At 36.5% G+C, this 21,861-nt stretch overlaps 1 pseudogene; it reads right to left on the bottom strand.

The window, feature by feature from the left end:
• Nucleotides 1-1,420: 1,420 nt before the first annotated feature.
• On the bottom strand, nucleotides 1,421-21,173 carry LOC107595261 (coiled-coil domain-containing protein 33-like; annotated as a pseudogene).
• Nucleotides 21,174-21,861: the final 688 nt, after the last annotated feature.

A 21,861-nucleotide genomic window follows, 5' to 3' on the forward strand; every position in this document is an offset into this window, starting at 1 on the left:
AAAATAATTTATGTATTCTAAAGTATATATATATATATATATATATTATAAAATGACTTGAAAATATTCTGTAATGTTTTTAATTAATAAAATTAAAGAAAATTGCATTACTATAAATTAGGGCTGTGAATCTTTGGGTAGACAGCGAATCAATTCGATTCACGATTCACATGTTTTCGATTCGATTCAAGAACGATTTTTGCAAATTCAGAACGATTCACACAGTTAAATTCACACAGTTAAATTAGTTTCGAATTCGATTCTGCATTCTTTTTCACATTTTGTCACATCAAGGGTGTAGCCATCATTTCAGAAATGACAGAAATGTCAAATACAATAATTTTATGCATGTATGTATTATTATTTTTGTTTTCTTATCTCTTACTTTAAATTTACCTTAAGAAATCAAATACACAGCTGGACAATAATCAATCATTTGTAATCAATAACCTTTTCCTAATGGCAATTTTATGATTGTTTCATATACTACAAACAATTATTTAAATTTTCTGCACAAAATAAGGTAGAAAATATACTTTATAGTTTCTATTCTATAGTTTTCAATTAGCACTGCATCATTCATACATTTTATTTATTTATTGTGTTTATTGTCTTAATGTTTCATCAGTTCATTCTGCTTTTTATTCAGCTTAGCTGCAGATAAAGCGTCTTAAGTTCTTTGAGTGCGAGACATCACTTCTCTTTCAGTGCTAAAACTTCTCGTTTTTCATAAAATAAAATGCTATAGTATTTAACCTTTCCTCTCCATCGGCGAATGATGATTCTGAAAGAAAATGCACCCCATGTCTGTTTAACGGTTTAACGACATTGTTAAAACACATTTATCATTTAATGGAACTGTGCGTATGCTTTAGACACTTAACTTTTTGCTCCATCCATGCAATAAATGCACAGCCTTCGACTGCTCAGGTAATGTCGTCGGCATGACCGAGAGCCATTGAAAAACTACAGAAAAGTAAAACTACTTCCCTTTAGCATTGCTGGCCACGAGTAGGCTACTAAAGAGAGATCACACATCAGCTGCTCAAAAAATGTGTAAGTGAGATGAACGGAGAGCGAGTGCAATCCTGTGACAGTCACAGGCGGTAAATAGTGGAGAGCATGAAGGAGAGATGTGAGGTCACGAACACTGTTCAATTCAAATTCGATTCTTAGCGTTTTAAATCGATTACTGTCCGAAATCGACAATTCACGATTCAAAAATCCATGTTTCAAGATCAGTGCATTGCATCGTCAGGGTTTGTAATCGATGCATCGAGAAAACGAGTTAATCGTTACACCCTTACTATAAATGTTATAATTTTTCTTATGTAAAAAAACAAAACAAAACAAAAAAACACACAAAAATACATATATTTTCCACCGTAATTGTTAAAATACTAACACTGATTAGATGTGGTCACGTCAGAGGTTCCAGTTGCCTGTGTCGAGTATGTCCCAGAACAGAATCAGTCAAACTTTTCTGTCATGAAATAAAAAAGGATGACTTCTTCAATAGATGATACCATTAGTATAGTATAGTTCAATCATGACAACTCTCAGAATAGTTATAGAATGTTAATGGATGTGACAGTGTGAATTTATTTGGTCTTACCTGACTTGACCTGCTACACATGCAAGTATGGACTTGCTACTGCTTATAGATACACAGACATACTGCTGTTAGCAAGTAAGATATGCTGCTATGAATAGGCATACATAAATCCACTAGACAGGTGGTGCTGGGGGAGGTAGAGGGTTTCAGATAAACTCTGATACCGCTGCAGGACCAGTTTACAGTGAAAAACAGATTATTTAAATGTTAAGAAAGCAAGCTCATTGGCTGCAGAATCAGCCAATCAGACCAATCAGCTTGTGCCATGTATTAAAATATGTGATTGCTGGCAGATTGCATGTAAAAGGACATATCAGCCCCTGTTGAGACAAATTTGGAATTACACGAAAAAATATAACACATAAATAACACAAATCTACCAGATAAAATGAATTTAGCTCTGAGATCAAAAGAAGCAAAACTATTGGTTGTGATCACATAGTGCAATGTGGGAGGAGTAAAGAAGCTGAAACCTCATGTGGAATTCATTGGAGGCCAACTGGGAAAAGCCACAATGTGTTCATCAATTTTATGAGACGCTACTGGTAGAATAAAGACTAATTTTCTTGAAAGACTATAGACTGTTGCTTGAGAACATTGTTTGTTATCACTAGCAGTTTTAGCGTTCATATGCTAATTAGCCATGCGCACTAAGCGCATTTGATTCAATATTGTTATTGAACTGCTATGTGAAAAATACTCTGCTATTTAAACTATGAGTATTGTAGCAATGTTGCTTGTAGTTTAAATTAGTTAAAATATCCTCAGATGTATTTACTGATCTCAAAACTGTGTGTGCTAACTCATATAATAATATTTTTGTATGATTTGTGTTTTTCTGCATTGGTTATTAAGCTAAACCTCTGAATTAAGCACTGAATTTAAGCAAATGAATTAAGAAGATCAACTTGTTTTGTGGAAGATCTTCAATAAATTGCTTCAGTGATCAAATATGAGATGTTTTGAGTTATTCCATGCGCCCTCTAAAGTTCACTGAAGCCTTTTTCAAGTTTGGGCAGACATTGAGGCTGGAAATCCCTATATAACTTGATAGCCTCAACAAACTAGAGTTGCATAACTGAAATAGATATACATTTCCTAGGTCAAACTACTACTAAGTTTAAATACACAAAGCAATCATACATACCACAGGTAGATCATGAAGAATCATGGTTGATGTTCGAGCGAATCCATGTTCATATTCACTGAGTCTGGTCAACATCTCTTGTTTTTCTTTCCCCCACTGTCTGGAGTTCTCTTTCAGCTGAATCAAAGGTGCACAAAACGTTTATTACAATTTCTTGTGTTGAGTGGAATGTCTTATTCCAATATTTGTGTGAACAAAAACATACATTCTGTGGCTACACTGGAACAATATGATAACTTTACTTGAATTTGCTTTAAAAGGGAGCTGCTGATTGCTGTCTGGGAAAGGCTGATGAGACTGAGATCAGAAGCATTAATAAAATAAGGAGTGTCGTTCATGCAGCATATTTAGGGTGTAATGAGCGGTGGTCTGGGGTTTACCTGCACAGGCTGTTGAATGATGACAGGTGGCGGTAGATTACGCAGTCTGTCCAGCTCTTCTCTGAGTCGAGAGTTTTCTGCCGCCAGCACAGACTCGATCTCTCTCCTCTTGAGCTCCTCTTCATCTATATACAAGCACAGCATGTTTACCTGTCCGTCATTTTTTTTGTGGACTTTTGGCACTTTGTATTGATAAAGATAGTAGAAAGAGGACATGAAATTCTGGAAAGAGAGTAGAAATGTAATTAGGGCATGACGTAGGCCCGAATAAAACCCAAATTTCCAGGATGAGCACTACAACTGCTAATGACTTTTCCTCATTAATTAAAACTGAAATTGATTTAATATGGTTTGTGTGTGTAGTTTCACACCATTATGCTTCACGGCTGCTCTCTTCTTCTCTTCTTCTCTTTATTTCTTTCCTTCAGTTTTGCATCCAATATTTTCTCCATCTTCTCAATGACCTGCTCAGTGAATTAAAACAAATACAATACATTACACATTAGATACTTGCTAGATATGTAAAGGAATAGTTCAAACAACCATTCTTTTAAAGCAACCAAGTACATGCAGATTTTTTCATGAACCACATAAGTGAGCAAAGTAGAAGTAAATATATTTAATGAATAATAATTAAAAAAAAATTTATTAATTTTTTTTCACTGAAAGCTGTCATATAGCTTCAGTGGGCATGAATTAAACCACTTGAGTTGCATGATTAGTTTCACGCTATGTTTTTTCCCGCCCTTTTTAAGAGTTTGAAAGTTTTGGACCCCATTGACTTTCATTCTATGAAGAAAAGCAGCTGAGACGTTCTTCAAAATATATACTTTGTTTTATAATACATATATCTAATGTGTGTGTGTTTTTTTTAAGTATAATGCCATATTTTTGGGGGAATGGAGTGTTGTAAACTAAATATAACAAATAAAATAAATAAATAAACATAAATAAAATAGAAAATATTAGATGGAAAATATATAAGAAATATATAAGAAATGTTTCCTTGGCAACTAACTAAACTAACTAAAGTTCAAGTTACAAGTTAGAAGTTTAAGTTACAGAAATATTAAAAACTAATACAAATGACAGAAGTACATAACAAAATTACTAAAACTAAATTTAAAACTTTAAATATTAAAATAACACCACTGAATTACATTGCAATGAGAAATTATGAGAGAAATTTTTTTTTTTTTGGTGAATTATTCTTTTGTCCCAAACTAGTGAAATTGGTTGCTCTGATCGGGATGCTCAAACAAACCGAGAAGTGTATTTAGCTTGATTGTTTGGTAGTTTGATCAAATAAAATAAAAATAAAACAGCATATTGTACAGAACAGCCAAATACCTTTTCCTGTTGGCGAACTGTATCCTCCAGTGCAGATATTTTACCACTACGGGCCTGATATTTCTTTAGCACAGCTTGCTGCTGTGGATGTGCTCTTTGCAGCTGGATAAACTCTTTCTCAATGTCGCTCTTCTGCAATAATCAAAATAAAGAGCTAAAACCTAATGAGTTCATGCAGTGGGTTAACTCAATTTCCAGGGGTCTATTAGGACTTCTGCTTGCCTTGTGTATTTTTTAGATTTGTATCAAATGCATCAAGCAATATGCCATGCGGTCTGGAGACAAATTGAATGAGCTGATACAATCAATGATCTTGGGAGGAAACCATTAATGCATTTGATACAGAATTTCCTTACTGCCAGCAAACCTCACAACTGTATGCCAGTCAATGGACCCCATGAGCTTCAAAGAGGAAACACACAGTCTCTGAGCACTGCTGCTGCTTTCATTAAAAAACTTTAAATGATCCGAGGGAAAGTGGCCTTGACTGACCCACCCTGATGAGCTCATTTTGAAGATGTTGGATTCTGTCCTTCTGGGCAGCTGCTTTCACTGGACAGCTTGAACTTCAGAGAGGCTGCAAAAAAATAAGTGCCATAAATTAATGAGTGCTTACTGAACCAGAAAACACACACACACACACACACACACACACACACACACAAACAAATTAATTAATTACTTTATGGTTAGGGTTAGGATTAGGGTTTGGCTTAGGGTTACTTGCATGTAATTATGCATAATTCATTTTTATTATAATAGTAAGTACATGTAACCTGTGTAACAAGGACACCTTAAAATAAAGTGTTACCTTGTTTGGTAACACTTTACAAAAAGGTTCCATTAGTTAATGTTAATATATTAACTAACATGAACAAACAATGAACAATACATTTATTACAGTATTTATTCATCTTTGTTAATGTTAGTTCATGAATATACAGTTATTTAATGTTCGTTCATGTTAATTCACTCTGCATTAACTAATGTTACCAAGCACAACATTTGATTTTAATAATGCATTAGTAAATGTTGAAATTAACATTAACTAAGATTAATAAATGCTGTAGAAGTATTGTTCATTCTTAGTTCAAGTTAACTAAAGTAGCTAACTAATGTTAACTAATGAACCTTATTATAAAGTGTTACTAATTGTTTAATGCACAGCTAGTCGTGCATTATCCCTTACTTAAACTATTGAAATATATTAATAAATATAATCTTAAAATATATTAATATATAAAAGATGAATGATGGATTCTGAGCTCAGCTAAAAGTCAGTCTTTTTTTATAAGCTTTCTGAGGATTGCAAAAACATCAACAAATGGTGTGACTATGACACTGTGGAGATATTTTTGGAGAAAATATTCCAGACATTATCTAAACCCCTGAAAGCCACGCAGTGCATTCGCCATAGAGAGGAAATTAAGGCCTGCATTTGCTTCGAAGGCCCCAAAGGTCTTTGACGTGTCCTTTAAGCAGAGCCTTGTGTTTGTGTGTGTATGAGTGTGTGAGGGACGCAAACTGTCCTTCAGCAGATAAGGCAGTAAGTGGTCAGATTCCCTTAGCTAAATGAGAAGTCTTATCAGTCCTCAGCACAGCTCCGTGAGGACATGACACCTGTGCAAATCAAGTCACGCTCACAACTTTTAACATCTGAAATGTGATCCTCCAATAGTCACTTCCTAAAGTGAGCAAAACTTTTGTCTGATGGCCTTTAATTCTTTCTTCATGTACAAATGTACATCATCTCTCCATAATATCAGTATGAGAAACAGTGCTGTTAGCCAAGCAAGCTAACTATTGCTAATACATACTTTAAGGTCCAGCTATAATATTTAAATTTGAATACAGTTCATATAAAGAGTTATTTGCAAGCTATATACCAATAAACATTTTGAGATCATGCACTCCAGACAAATTTCTTCTCAGGTATGTAGGCCATTCCTTATTTATCAAAAATTATTCTGCATCTTAATTAAAACCACATCATATTTTAACACATATTATCAGACAAACATATTTAAGAAACCCAAAATTATATAACCTATAGGTTATGAGTAAAATATATCCCGTGTAAATCCTCGTCTCAATTCATGTGTGAAATTCCAAACAACTGAAAGAACATGTTGTGTTGACATTAAATTTGATGAAATCTGAATATCAGAATATTCAGAAATCAGAATATTGATAAAAATGAACTCTACACTATATTAAAAATGTGACTATAACACAAGCAACAACAAAAATGTAACAAAAAAAAACAAACATTTAAAATGGTAACCATATGTAAAATAAAAATTTCTGTCTTATGCTCTCTAAACACTTTAAATGAACTTTAATTGTGTTCATATTTTAAGCTTTATATTCTGCATCTACATTTTGCTCCTCTCATCCTTTCTTCACTCCACAGATTGAACTTCATGCCTCGACTTCCTTTCCATTCTCTCTTTCCTGTCTTCCATCTCTGACTTGAATTTCCTGACTGCACTCTCATTTCTGTTTTCTAAAAAAAGTTAATTGTACATGTCAACTGTAAAATAACTAGTGAATGTTAATTTATTTAATGCATTTGAGTATAATTACTGAAGGTTAAAGGTCGGCCTACTTTACCTGAATCCCACTGGCCCACTTTATCTAACACATTCAGCCAAAGTGGGCCAGCAATATTTAAACACCTTACAAGAAAACTAACAATTAAAAAAAATGGTGTTCTTTGCATTATATTCCCTGTTAACTGTAATAACAAACAAAGCAGGAACTGTCCCAGTAATATTTGTTTCCATTTAGTGAGCAACCTTATATTTTAGAAATGAAAAGGTATGGCCACACCCACCAGTGTCATATTGCATCAACAAAAGCTATTTTATCATTTAGAGAAATAGTGTCCCTTTAATTAAGAACCATTGTTATGCTCTGAAAGTGTAGATCCATTGAGCTCAGTACAATCAAACTTAAATGGCCCACTTTACCTGAATATACCCCAATACTTTCTATAAAATATTAATCTTCAGAGCATAATTTGTTAGTTTGTGCTATAGACATGCATGATACCTAAAATCAAGCGCTAAAGACTTTTCATAACACCTTAGTGATGTCTGCTAAACAAACTAACTGTTGCTAATATTTACCATTGAGTATTAATGTTTAGAGTGTAATTTGTTTGTTCATCCTCAGGCCATGAATAATACCTCAAATTAAATGTTAGTAAAAACCACTCTAAACATGTTAGTGCTGATTACAAAGTACGCTGGCTATTGCTAATACTACAGTTGAGTACTAATCAGAGCATAGGCCTACAATAAAGCACTAAAACCCACTCAGAACACCTTAGCTGAATTTGCTGAGTCAATTTTTGCTAATATGTACATTAAGTATTCATTTTTAGAACTAATTTGTTAGTTTGTGCTATGGACATGAATGATACCTAAAATCATGTGCTAAAAACCAGAACATGTTAGCAGAGTTGGCTAAGTAAGCTAACTACTGCTAATATTTACGGTTAAGTATTACCGTATTAAGACATTTTAAATCAATTTTGATCATTTTCAAAGTTTTTAAATTCCTTGTTTTAGTTTTGTGATTTTTTTTTTTACTTTTATGTAAAGCACTTTGAATTACCATAGTGTACGAAATGTGCTATATAAATAAACTTGCCTTGCCTTGCCTTCAGAGCGTAATTTGTTTGTTTGTGCTACATGATACCTCAAATCATGTGCTAAAATCCACTAAGAACAACTTTTGCTAAGCAATAACTATTAATAATATATACCATTAGGCATAAGTACTAATCTTCAGAGCATAATTTGTTAGTTTTGTTACAGCCATGAATAATACCTCAAATTATTTGCTAAAAATCACTTAGAATATTTTTGTTTTTTTGTGCCACTTCCTACCATTGTGGCGGCAAGTTCTGAAAATTAAAAAATCTAATCAGTTATGGCAGAATGATAATATTATGAAAGAAAACTGGGATGATTATGCCAAAAATGTTGACTGGTTACCAGCTAGTTAATATTGTTGGTGGTAACTAAAAGGGCTGAAGAAATGGCAGCATTGTCTGTGGCTGGTGATCAGCTAAGGTTAACTGCTGAGGTGTATACGCATTAGAACAATGCCTTGACTAATCTTTATGCTTAAATGAGATTATAGAGGGAGGAATTATACCGATCCGGTCAGCAATCTCGGTCTTGGTCATGACGTCAGTGTCGGTGTCGTCCAGCAGGGTGAGGTCCTGATTCAGGGACAGGTCCCGCCGCAGCTGACTCTTCTCAGATTCCAGCGCGCTCACCTGAGAGCACAGCGCCACAATGTCATCTACCATCTTATGCATTACCATGCGATAGTTTTCCAGCTCCTGCAGGAGAAATAAAAATTGATTTGTAAACACATGACCTGCAAATATGGTTCTTTCATGTAATTTGCTGTTTATCTTAACATTGATTTTATTGAGATTAGAGCAATATTTTTTTTTAATCATCAATTATTAATTCATGTTGGCAACGTTTGAAAGCTTTATTACTCAAGATTCATTAAAAGGGCCAGAAGTGGTGCTAGGGTTCTGTGTATATATATATATATATATAAAATAAAATAAAAATTACATTACAATAAATATAATAATAATAATAAAACAAAACAAGCATTATTTTAAGGCTCTCAAAGGTAAAATGTACACTTAAAATATTAATGATTTTTTTTATTTTGCTAATATTTATTCTTTTAATGAATACATTTAATAAAAATGACATTTTTTTAACATATTTTAACAATTTAGTACAATGACAATGACAATTTAAAAGCCAGTTATTTAATTTTGGAAACAGTTATTTAATTTTGTTGTCTAATTAAAATGTAATACCTTTCTCGCACAAGAAAATGGTTTAAGTTGGTCTCGCAGCTAAAGAAGTGGTCAAAACTCCTCTAAAGCAACCTGCTAAACCAGCTATGAGACCAGCTAAAACCAGCTTAGACTAGTTTTAGCGGGGCTATTTTTCTTCTTTTTTTTGCAGATTCCCTAACACCACTTGTGGCCCTCCCCAGCAGGAGGAGTATAAATGGATTTGTCTACATGAAATATAGCTGCCTTTATATTTTGGTAAGGGTGTTTATTCATCATCACAAGGTAACCATCGTATTTGGGGGTCACCATCAACAAGTTTAAAGATCCTGCATTCGTTTGACCATTATAGACCTCAATCAGATTAGACGCCATACTGAATTTATCGCGGATGAAACCGGGGCTGTGAGGAATAGACTTACAGGTTCTCAAGTAATTCTCACAACTTACAACTTTTAACTGTATATGGATTTTTGTCTACTGAATTTATTTTAATTTTTTTGTAAGACATTTTGTCAGCTGAACAATCTGTATGTTGAAACAACAGTGCAATCCACTGAATGCTCTGTACTTCAGTCCCTCACAGCATCGTTTTCATTCCTGTCAAAAAAACTAAACAATTAAATATGGCGCTACCCTGCAGTTTGCCGCCACTAGATGGAATCAAAGTCACATGTTCAGTCAGATGCTGAGGGCTTCACCTCGCCAAAACAGGAATAACATCAGTCTGTTTGGATGCGACATTTGTCTGAAACTATCTGCCTAATTAACATTCATTTGAATGCTTTGCTTAAACCATTTAATCATTTTAAAAGGCAAGACAGATAGCCTAAAACTGTCACTTTTAAAGAGTGGTTGGGTTAAAACAGCCGCTGTCCTACTATCAGTCAGGCTGAAAAGGCTTCACTATAGCGCTAGTACAAAGTAATTAATCCTGGGACTGTAGTTTCTGGCAGATACTGAAACCCAAGTGGTACACAGAGGATATAGATGGGATTAGGATGAAATCCATCAAGTGAAAGGTATTTTTTCCCCCAGAATCCCTTTTCTGAAACTGCTGGACAGTGATCAAAATGTGCAGGCAGGCAGTCTCACCTAAAATAAAGCTAGATAGAGAAGGGTACTCACAATTAGGATGAATGGGTCATTTTGGCATATCTAAATTTGTCGACATGTATTTATTTAGAATAGTTCATTCTATAGCACTGAACAATTGCATTGAGACATTAGCATTGTCCTAAACAGACAGCAGACCAGGGGCATTGTGGGATGTGCCGCACTTCCAGGCATCCTTGTGTGCTATTGTGATAGTCTTATGTCGCACGTCATGTAACATGCCACGAGGCGCCTGTTTTTCACTCAGGGTCACTGTCTGCAGGAAGGGGGTCCGTCGGAAAGACACATGGGGGGTCGGGTGTGCAGAAACGGGAGGGGCGGGAGAGGGACCGATCAGGCGATTCCAATCTGGGCCAGTGTGCTTGTGGCTCCCTGGGGTCGTCTGAAAGAAATTGAGTGCTTAATTGAAAGGGCACACCATGCAAGGTGAGAATGATGATCGTGATGAGATGGGGCCCGCGGAGGGGACGAGATGGAGGGAATCAACTCAACCCAATGAAAGAGTGAATTGAGAGAGAGATTGGTCCCCGCAGACCCTCCGTAGTCTGTATTGTCGCTCCGAACAATCACATTATAAAAGCACATATGGGCAGGCCTGCCTCTCTCTCTTTGTTTCTCTGCGGGATGCTTTGCGATGATTCAGTCATGATGAGAAAAGAAAAGCCAATATAGTCCTTCCATTTCATCAAACGTTCATACTGTAGGATGATTTCTGTTGTGTGAAAATTCACAAAGAATAACAACAGAATAAAGTATACTTTTTTATGTGTACGCTAGGATATTACATAAATATCAGCAGCAGCACTGTACACGCGCAGCCCGGTTTTTCTAAGTGTGCATACTCTTTACTCTCAGCTCGCATACGTGCCTTGCACTAATTAGTTAGTTAGTTAGTGGCCTACTGTTTTGCAGTCAAAATAGCAACAAAAGAGATAGAACAACAAAAACTACAGGAGATGCAACAACAATAGACGCCTGCGTTGACGAGTACTTGTGTGAATCAGTTAAGAGATTCTTGTTATTCTCTAATTTAAATGAGTACAAAGACATTTTTATCGCTCATGACTTCTGGAGAGAAACAGCGCAAACTCTGAACAAGAATCTTTCTAATGCTCATGTGTCGAGCACATGTGTCTGTGCACGCTATTGAATGGATTATACTTTGAAGGGCTATGTATATAGTTTTACGCATTCGCTGTGTCCACGTCAAAAGTGAAGGATACTTTGGGCTAAAAGGAATAGTTCACTCAAAAATGAAAATTTTCTGAAAATGAACTCACCCTCTGGACATCCAAGAGATGAGTTTGTTTCTTTGTCTGAACAGATTTGGAGAACCTTGTAGCATTCCATTTCTTGCTCACCAGTGGATCCTCTGCAGTGAATGGGTGCCATCAAAATAAGAGTCCAAACAGCTGATAAAAACATCACAATAATCCACACCACTCCAGTCCATCAATTAATGTCTTGTGAAGCGAAAAGCTGTGTGTTTGTAACAAACAAATTCATTATTATTATTATTAAGAACTATGCACATATCAAGCACTGTTTACAGGTGAAAACAGTCCAAAACAGTTCTAAACAAATATGTCAGTAGATTTTGATGTGAGACGACAACACTTCTGGCCATATTTTGTCCAGAAGTGACTGTTTGAAGTTAAAAACATCTTAATGATGGCTTTGTTTTCTTACATGCAGTTGTTCACTTCACAAGACATTAGGTGATGGACTGGAGTGGTGTGGATTACTTGTGGATTATTGTGATGTTTTTATCAGCTGTTTGGACTCTAATTCTGACGGAACCCATTCACTGCAGAGGATCCACTGGTGAGCAAGAAATGGAATGCTTAATTTCTCCAAATCTGTTCTGATGAAGAACCAAACTCATCTACATCTTGGATGGCCTGAGGGTGAGTACATTTTCACTTTTAGGTGAACTATTCTTTTAAGATGGCGAGTGAACCAGATTTTATGCCAGTAGCTAAAAGTCTGGTTCTGAAGAATGAAAGTCTTTTTGAGGAAACGCAGAACTTCTGGGAAACTTCTAGCAGTAACAGACATAATAGAAATCTACAGTATTGTTATTCACTTTAGTTTGATGTTCAGTGACTTCACCTGCATGAGGGTCATCTTCAAAATCAGGTATTGGTGGACTGAAAAGTAATTATTTACAACAACAAATAAAAGTAATTCTAGGTTCGAATCAAAGCCAAAAACTGTTGATGAGTGTAGTAAACATCATGTGATACTCATTTACCTTTTGAGAGGTGAATGAACATCAAATGTTCGGTTGAGCTGAGACTTTTTCTGTGGTACAGATTCTGTCCTGGTCTGAGTTTTAGGCTTTTTGAGGAGGTGAAGATACATTGGCAGTATCTTTGAGAGAGCGTCATGTGACAGCAAATCATAGGAATCCCTTTCCATCTGAGAGACAAACAAACAGTATGTTTAATAACAAAAGGCATTAGCGATAGCTGAAAATCAGGCCACACTGCAAAAAATGCTTTTCTATCTTAGATCTTTTGTCTTGTTTCCAGCCAAAATATCTATAAATTCTTAACTCAAGAAGGATTTTATAGACAAGTTATTTCAAACTGAAAACAAGATTATTTTTCTTACCCCATTGGCAGATTATTTTGCTTGTTTCAAGCAAAAACTCACTTCAATTCGACTTGTTTTTTCTGAAAACAAGACAATAATTTTAACTTGTCTAGAAAATCCTTCTTGATTTAAGAATTTTTAGATATTTTGGCTGGAAACAAGACAAAAGATCTAAGCTAGAAAAGTATTTTTTGCAGTGCATTTCAACAGTATGGTCAGTAGTAAAGGACATCAGAGCGGCTGTATCTGCTGGCAGGTTACCTGTGCGCCCGCAGGTTCATTCGGTGGTTTCTCTGAGTTCTGCATGAGGTTGGACGGTTCAGAGCTCTTGACAGGAATATTAAACAGCTGAATGAATAGCTGGATGAAGTGACAGTTCTGACTATGTTAGCAACCAGACCTTGGGTTTCCACAACACAAATCCTGCCTAGCAACTTAATAGCTGCTAAACAGAACGTAACAGTTATGATGTTGATCAAGTTCTCACAGATACATTGTATAATAATAATAATAATGATAATATTAATAAAGTTATGAATAAAATTATTAATATAAAATCAAATTACAATTATTTAGTCAGTTGTAATCCAACATTATCTGTTTTAACTATTAATGGGTTTCTATTTGAATATGTTCAAATGTAATTTATTCCTGTGATGCAAAGCTGATTTTTCTACATTACTCCAGTCATCAGTGTCACATGATCCTTCGGAAATCAGAATAAAATTTTTTTTTTAACAGTAGTATGTGTGTGTATATGCATTATATATATATATATATATATATATACATACACACACACACATATTTATATTTATCTATTTTCATAAAAAACAAATTTTTCGAAGTACTTGCTCACTTTCATTAGTTACTGCATTTCTACAATGACACTGATGCTCCATTTATGTAGATGGAGGTGTCAGTATAAAGTCAAACACCACTTGTATTGACTAGCAAAACAAATCAAGTTAGTTTCTGCACATTCGAATTTTAAATGCTTGAATATTAATTATGTTTCTAGCTGTTTTGTCCTAAAGGTCACCATCCTGTTTCCTGAAAAGCCATGTTTTGGATCAATACTTCAGATGCACAGGTTCTAGTTTGGTCTGGAGATTGATGAGCAGCGAGTGCTAATGGCTTGTGCTCATGCTGAGAGGAGCTTGTTCCTTATTCTGCGAGTGGCTGTCAGCTCAGCACGACACCTGTACGCCTCCAAATACAATGTGTTGTTCCTCTCCCCATGCCAAAGGTTACTGCATATTAATATTCATTAAGCACCACCATGAATCATTAGACAATCATCTGACACCACTGAACTCTGAATATTAAGGTTTATGTTAAGGACATAATGGAGATTTTCTGAGACTACTGTATGTTGCTGGTTAATCCTGATATGATGTCAGAACCATGAGAATGAAATAAACATACTGTATTATTAGCCAATTCATAACATAGGTAATTTACTATATATATATATATATATACACATACACATACACACACACACACACACACATATTTATATTTATCTATTTTCATAAAAAACAAATTTTTTGAAGTACTTGCTCACTTTCATTAGTTACTGCATTTCTACAATGACACTGATGCTCCATTTATGTAGATGGAGGTGTCAGTATAAAGTCAAACACAACTTGTATTGACTAGCAAAACAAATCAAGTTAGTTTCTGCACATTCGAATTTTAAATGCTTGAATATTAATTATGTTTCTAGCTGTTTTGTCCTAAAGGTCACCATCCTGTTTCCTGAAAAGCCATGTTTTGGATCAATACTTCAGATGCACAGGTTCTAGTTTGGTCTGGAGATTGATGAGCAGCGAGTGCTAATGGCTTGTGCTCATGCTGAGAGGAGCTTGTTCCTTATTCTGCGAGTGGCTGTCAGCTCAGCACGACACCTGTACGCCTCCAAATACAATGTGTTGTTCCTCTCCCCATGCCAAAGGTTACTGCATATTAATATTCATTAAGCACCACCATGAATCATTAGACAATCATCTGACACCACTGAACTCTGAATATTAAGGTTTATGTTAAGGACATAATGGAGATTTTCTGAGACTACTGTATGTTGCTGGTTAATCCTGATATGATGTCAGAACCATGAGAATGAAATAAACATACGGTATTATTAGCCAATTCATAACATAGGTAATTTACATATAGCGTTTTTAAAGGTTCTAAAAGGTAGTGACAATGAGAGGGGAAAGTAGTCATGTAAAAATTCTGGGTTACCATAAAAAATAAATAAAATAAAAATATTTTACTAATGTAAGTATTTTTAATTAAACCATTTATTTTTACAATTATTAAATTATTTATACAATTATCTATTTATAGTAATATATATAAGGTTGATGTGATGGTTAAGTCCTCATTATACATATTTTAAAAGGTATTCAATTATTAAGTCAAAGAATATAATTTAGAAATAGGAAAAAAGTGAACCAAAAAGGATGTGGGAAAGGACACAAATGAAGCCAAGGAGACTGAGAGAGCGTGTCGGTGAAGAAGGCTCTGGAGACGTCGCCCCGTTCTGAGGGTAATTGAGCGCCGTGTGGCGGCAGACTAAGTCCTGTCAGTCTTCTGAAGCCCCATTTGCTGTGTTTAGTAGGTTGTGTGCTGAATACTGATGCTGGCATAAAAAAAGACAGCGCAGAGCATACGGCACAACACAATCACCGGCCAATCTAGTGTCACAGCCCTCTTACCCTGTCTGTCAGTCTCTCTCTCCCCTCACATCTTTGTCCCGATCCGCCCCGGACTGACGGAAGCGGATCAGATCTGGGCTGAACCTGAGGTAGAGACAGTTCTGCTGGTTGGAATGTGAAATGAAGGGCTTCTGAACTGCTGGATGCTGTCGTCGTCTCTTTCAGAGCATATAGCTGCAAGGACAGTGAATAATTCATTAGGAATTAAAGCAGTCGCTTTGGAGGAGTAATATTTACTTTATTAGATCTTGCTTATGATGTTGAATATTTTAAGCCTCAGAGGAATGTCTGAGGTCTAAAATACACCCAAATACTTGCTCAGACATCAACAAATTGACATATAATTATTTTTTATTAATTAAAAAGAAATAAGGCACATTGCCATATGAATAGAATAAGGCTCATCTTTGGATTAGTTTTGATGCATATGGTCTGTTATTATTTTTCATCTGACTGGCATATTAGATCTTGCTTATGATGTTGAATATTTTAAGCCTCAGAGGAATGTCTGAGGTCTAAAATATACCCAAATACTTGCTCAGACATCAACAAATTGACATATAATTATTTTTTATTAATTAAAAAGAAATAAGGCACATTGCCATATGAATAGAATAAGGCTCATCTTTGGATTAGTTTTGATGCATATGGTCTGTTATTATTTTTCATCTGACTGGCAGCAGTTTTCACACGGTCGAGTGTTAGTGTGGTTGAGGAATTATCCACAGCGCTCTTGATATTCTTTGGCCTGCGGTGTTGCCATAGCAATAAAAGTTAGAGGGACCAATCATTTTAATTCTTCTTCTTCTTTTTTTTTTCATGGCAGTAATTTAAAAATATGAAAAATCTGAACAATAGCAATCATTGCCTCAAAAATTGTCTTTTTTCAAAACAAAGCTGTTTTGGTTCTAAAATAATTGCATATTGTTATTGGACTCAGCAGAGCTTTTTTCTGCAGTATTGCTTTTTGTCTCATGAAAGTGATGTGTCTCTAGCGCTGATAAACACACTCATTTGGACGTGACTGACAGACACACACACACACACACACACACACTTACACAGCCTTAACCTTTGATTGTATTTATTTAATAACAGCCTTAACCTTTGATTGTATTTATTTAATGCCATTATTTATTGAATTTATTTTTATATATTTTATATATAAATATAAAAATACATTTTATATTTGTGTATATTTTATTTATATATTTTATTTCAGCATGTTAAAGGGATAGTTCACCCAAAAATGAAAATTTGATGTTTATCTGCTTAAATCGAATAAAGTAAAAAAAACCTGGATTCCACAATTCTGTCCGCACTTTCCGTATCACAGAAATCATAGGGTGCTATAAAATAACAAACTTAACAAATGAATTAGATTTGAATTATACAAATTAGGTTTCATTCACCCATTTATTCACTCTCATTCAGTCTGGACTGGACGACCTTTTCATTTTAAAATGCCCAGCAATTTTTCTCTCTCACACTTTTCCTGCTGACTCTCACCCTCCTAGTGACAGACGGCTGCATGTGTTAATGGAGGTACGTGTGATGGTGTGTGTGTGTGTGTTTGTGTGATTTATGATTTATTCACTTGCTGTTTTTGAGTTTCTTAAAGGAAAATTGTCATAAAAAATTAATCCGACTATATCCTTCTGCAGTTATATGACAACTTTGTGTGAGGAACAGACGGAAATTTCATTGTTCCACTTCACAAAACTTGACGCACATACAAAGAACTACATCCAAGTCAACTAGGGGAGGGTGTTATCCTGAATAAAAATGAAAAATATACACATTTGTTTGCCTGCATAAATAAAAGTCCCATCAATGTCCATGCGAGCACACGGCAATGAGACTCCACGAAAAAGCAATCTGTTCCAAAGTGTCTCATTCATATGATATTAATGTTCAATATAAAGAATCACACCCCCTGCCAAGCGATTCAGATGAGGGTTTGAAACAGCTGAACACTAGCGTGTGTTTTTCTTTTCTCTGTGTGTGTGTGTGTGAGTGTACAGTCTGAAAGCCAAATGAATTTTTAATGCATCGGTCAGATCCACATCCTCTTCCTTCAACAGGAAGCAGAGATCAACTTATTTCATTTTTACTGTCTGTAAAGTTAATTTTCTCTTAGAAAATATAAAATGTGTGTATATATAATTTTTATATTATGGATTAAGTTGATATGGATATAATATATAAACATGTTAAATATGTGCAAATATACAATTATATTATATGATATTATATTATTTTTAATATAATGTATATAATGTAATATAACTAATTTAGTTTATGCCTTACATTTCTTTTTAAATATAATTTATAAATTATGCATTAAGATGCTATGAAAACCTAGAATCACTGAGCTGGTAAAAGGATCACCCTTGACTTGACTTTCAATTGTGATCAGCTGTGGTCATTTTGATCAGCTCAGCATGAAAAGAGCTTTTCTGGAGAATTTCAGCCCATGGTAGTGCAACTGAAGCAAACAATCAACTATGGGTGGCAAGGCACTGTCAAAAGATCTCCGGGATAAAGCTGTGGACAGACGGACAGGAGATGGATACAAAAACATGTCAAAGGCTTTATCAATGTCTAGAAGCACAGTGGAGTCTATCATTAAGAAGTGGAAGGTATTTGGTACAACACAGACCATCCCTGGATCAGGACTTCGCTCCAAACTAATGAAAGAGCCGGGAGGAAACTGGTCAGAGAGGCGACCAAGAGACGTACAGCAACTCTGAAGCAGCTGCAGGAATTTATGACAAAGAGTGTCATTGTGTGCATGTGACAACAATATCACAAATTCTCCACAAATCTGGCTTGTATGGGAGGACTTCAAGAAAAAACGGTCAGTCACGACTGAGCTTTGCCAAAACACACCTTAAGATTCTGAGGCAGATGAGACTAAAATTGAATTATTTGGCTTTAACACCAAACGATATGTCTGGTGGAAATCCAATACAGCTCAGCATACAAATAACAGCATTCCTACAGTAAAGCATGGAGGTGGTAATATCATGTTATGGGGATGTTTCTCTGCAGCAGGGACTGGAGCACTTGTCAGGATAGAAGGAAAAATGGATGGGGCAAAATACTTTCAAATTCTTGAGGAAACTCTGCTGCTCTCTGCCAGAAAGTAGTCAACAGGAAGAAGGTTTACCCTCCAACATGACAATGACCCAAAGCACACAGCAAAACTGAGCACACAGTGGTTGAAGGAGAAAAAGGTAAATGTCCTTGCATGGCCTCGTCAGAGCCAAGATTTAATCCCCACTGAAAATCTGTGGAATGACTTGAAGACTGCAGTCCACAAACGCTTGACAACCAGAATTGAAATGCCACTTGGTTTGATATTTTATTCTACAATTAATGTATGTACATTTGAATATATTAATAAATCCAGTATAGACAGAATATAAAATTAATTTTAGCTGGGCAAAGACCTGTCTCCAATACTGTAACATTACAGTGCTGATAATCCAATTTGCCTGGTAAAATCACGATTATTAGATGTGATCATGCACATATGAGCTTCAATGACTGATCCTAACTCATATCTAATACTCTAAAATGTCATTATCACTGCTTAAATCCATCTACATTCCATTGTTTCCCTTGGATACGGCATGGCACTACATGAGTTAAATCAATTGATTCCCAAGTGGGCTGGACTGGCTGGGCATGATCTCAGTAATGCCTCGTCAGCAAAGAGAACGTATTTGAGTGGTGTGTGTGTGTGTGTGTGTGTGTGTGTGTGTGTGTGTGTCAAGGACATCAGCTTTTGTTGAAGGACACATCAACTCCCCTTAAGCGATTCCGACTCAATCAGACAAGCTCAGAAAAACCAAATATGAGATTTAGAGAGGGAAAATACCTTGACTAACCAGAGGAAACCCAAAATAATTTCAGAACTCAAATTTGATTTAAATACTGACAGGTATGGGACTGTAATGTACACGTTTGTACACATCCAGAGCACTGACTACCCAGAATCCAATGCAAATCTCTCAAATCCCTAGCAAGCAGCACTTCACCATGTTTAAATGCAACTGTTGCAGTCTGCATTTCCCACAAGGCTCCAGTGACCTTTCCACAGCACAGAACATGCAGCACTTAATGGCATACACCAAATCTGACATTTACACAAGCCTGACTGCTGATAAATTTTTTTTTGAATGGTTTTCATGCCCAGCAGGCAAAGGGTTTCGATTGGAGAATGGCTTTGAATTAGTGCTTTTTACAATAAACTTTTATTTTCAGTAAATGCACATATCTAGATATCAACCTTTTTGAAGCGAGGACACCTTTCACAACCCCAAACTGTTTGTGAGCCAACGTACATAAAGAATTCAGATATTTTTTGCACATTTGAGATGAAAAATTGATCTAGACAGATATCTAGATCAGTAAATCAGTGTAGTCTAACATAAAAGTGATCTGGACACCTGGGGTGAAGCTAGGGAGGAGGCGCCGGGGAGTCTGGGAGATTGATTGGAAGGTGAAAGTATGATGTGATTCATGTTTGATAGTTTAGCAGGTCTGCGGCCGGGTATCGCATTCAGATCAGAGCTCTCTCCAAGCCTGTGGCTGTAATGATACACAGGTGTGTGTGTGTGTGTGTGTGTGTGTGTGTGTGTCAAGGACATCAGCTTTTGTTGAAGGACACATCAACTCCCCTTAAGCGATTCCGACTCAATCAGACAAGCTCAGAAAAACCAAATATGAGATTTAGAGAGGGAAAATACCTTGACTAACCAGAGGAAACCCAAAATAATTTCAGAACTCAAATTTGATTTAAATACTGACAGGTATGGGACTGTAATATACACGTTTGTACACATCCAGAGCACTGACTACCCAGAATCCAATGGTTTGTACTTAGGGCGACGAAAGTCACGGTGCGGGCCCTGGGTCAGACGATGTCCACATTGGTGGTCCAGGAGCGCCACCTATGGCTGACCTTGGCGGATATGAGGGAGACCGACAAGCATCGCTTCCTGGACTCCCCGATCTCCCAGGCCGGCCTATTCGGCGAAGCGGTGGAGGGCTCTGCCCAACAGTTCTCTGCCGCACAGAAGCAGACAGAGGCATCTCGACACATCCTGCCCCAGCGGTCGGCTGCTGTAGCCACCCCACCGCCGCCCAAGCGCCAGGGTGGGCGGCGTCCCTGGGACGGGCGACCCGGGGTTCTTGGATCCGGCTCTTCAGGAGATGGTGACCGCACCACTCCTTCCCCCAGCAGAGGGCCAGGTGGAGAAACCTTTGTTCCTGTTTTTGTCTGTTCCGCTACCCAGCCAGTGGTGCCCAAAACCTCAACAGAAGAGTGGGTTCTTTTTCTCCGGGTTCCAAGAGGGCAAGGATGGCAGTGCACGAGACCCAGTCTCCACATGGCCGTCCCCCTCTCCCTTCGCCAATGGGCAGCAGGGTTCAGTTCAAAGACGCTATGCCTCCTCATGAGCCCCCTGCCCAGCCGTGGAGCTAGGTAAGTGGCGCGCCGCGCACTCAGACCCCACCCTGGGATGCACGGGAAGCTAGGGAGGAGGCGCCGGGGAGTCTGGGAGATTGATTGGAAGGTGAAAGTATGATGTGATTCATGTTTGATAGTTTAGCAGGTCTGCGGCCGGGTATCGCATTCAGATCAGAGCTCTCTCCAAGCCTGTGGCTGTAATGATACACATCTTTATTAGAAAATGCATTAGCGGGCACCTCCATTAAAGCAGTAGATATCCCATCATTCAATATCAATGATGTTTGGAGATAACTGATGCCGACTGGATGCATGGCCATGTCAGAGTCATGCAAAAATCAAGTCAGATGTCATCATTTCAATGTACTATACCTGAATGAAGTCATGCATTAGTGCAATTGGTTTGTGAAATTTTATTTCCATTCCATTTGGATGGATTCAATTATATATAATCTTTATTATTTGTTTTACAACAGTTGGCACTCTAATTTAATCTCAATCTCTGATTAACTTATTTGTTCATAAACAGAATCATTCAGGAATGAAACAAGTGACTGTCTTTATGAGCAAGTCACAGAATCAGTCATTCAACCAATTCATTTACAAACAC

This window comes from Sinocyclocheilus grahami, unplaced genomic scaffold, assembly GCF_001515645.1.
Source record: "Sinocyclocheilus grahami isolate Dianchi unplaced genomic scaffold, SAMN03320097.WGS_v1.1 scaffold199.1, whole genome shotgun sequence".
NCBI classification, from domain to species: domain Eukaryota; kingdom Metazoa; phylum Chordata; class Actinopteri; order Cypriniformes; family Cyprinidae; genus Sinocyclocheilus; species Sinocyclocheilus grahami.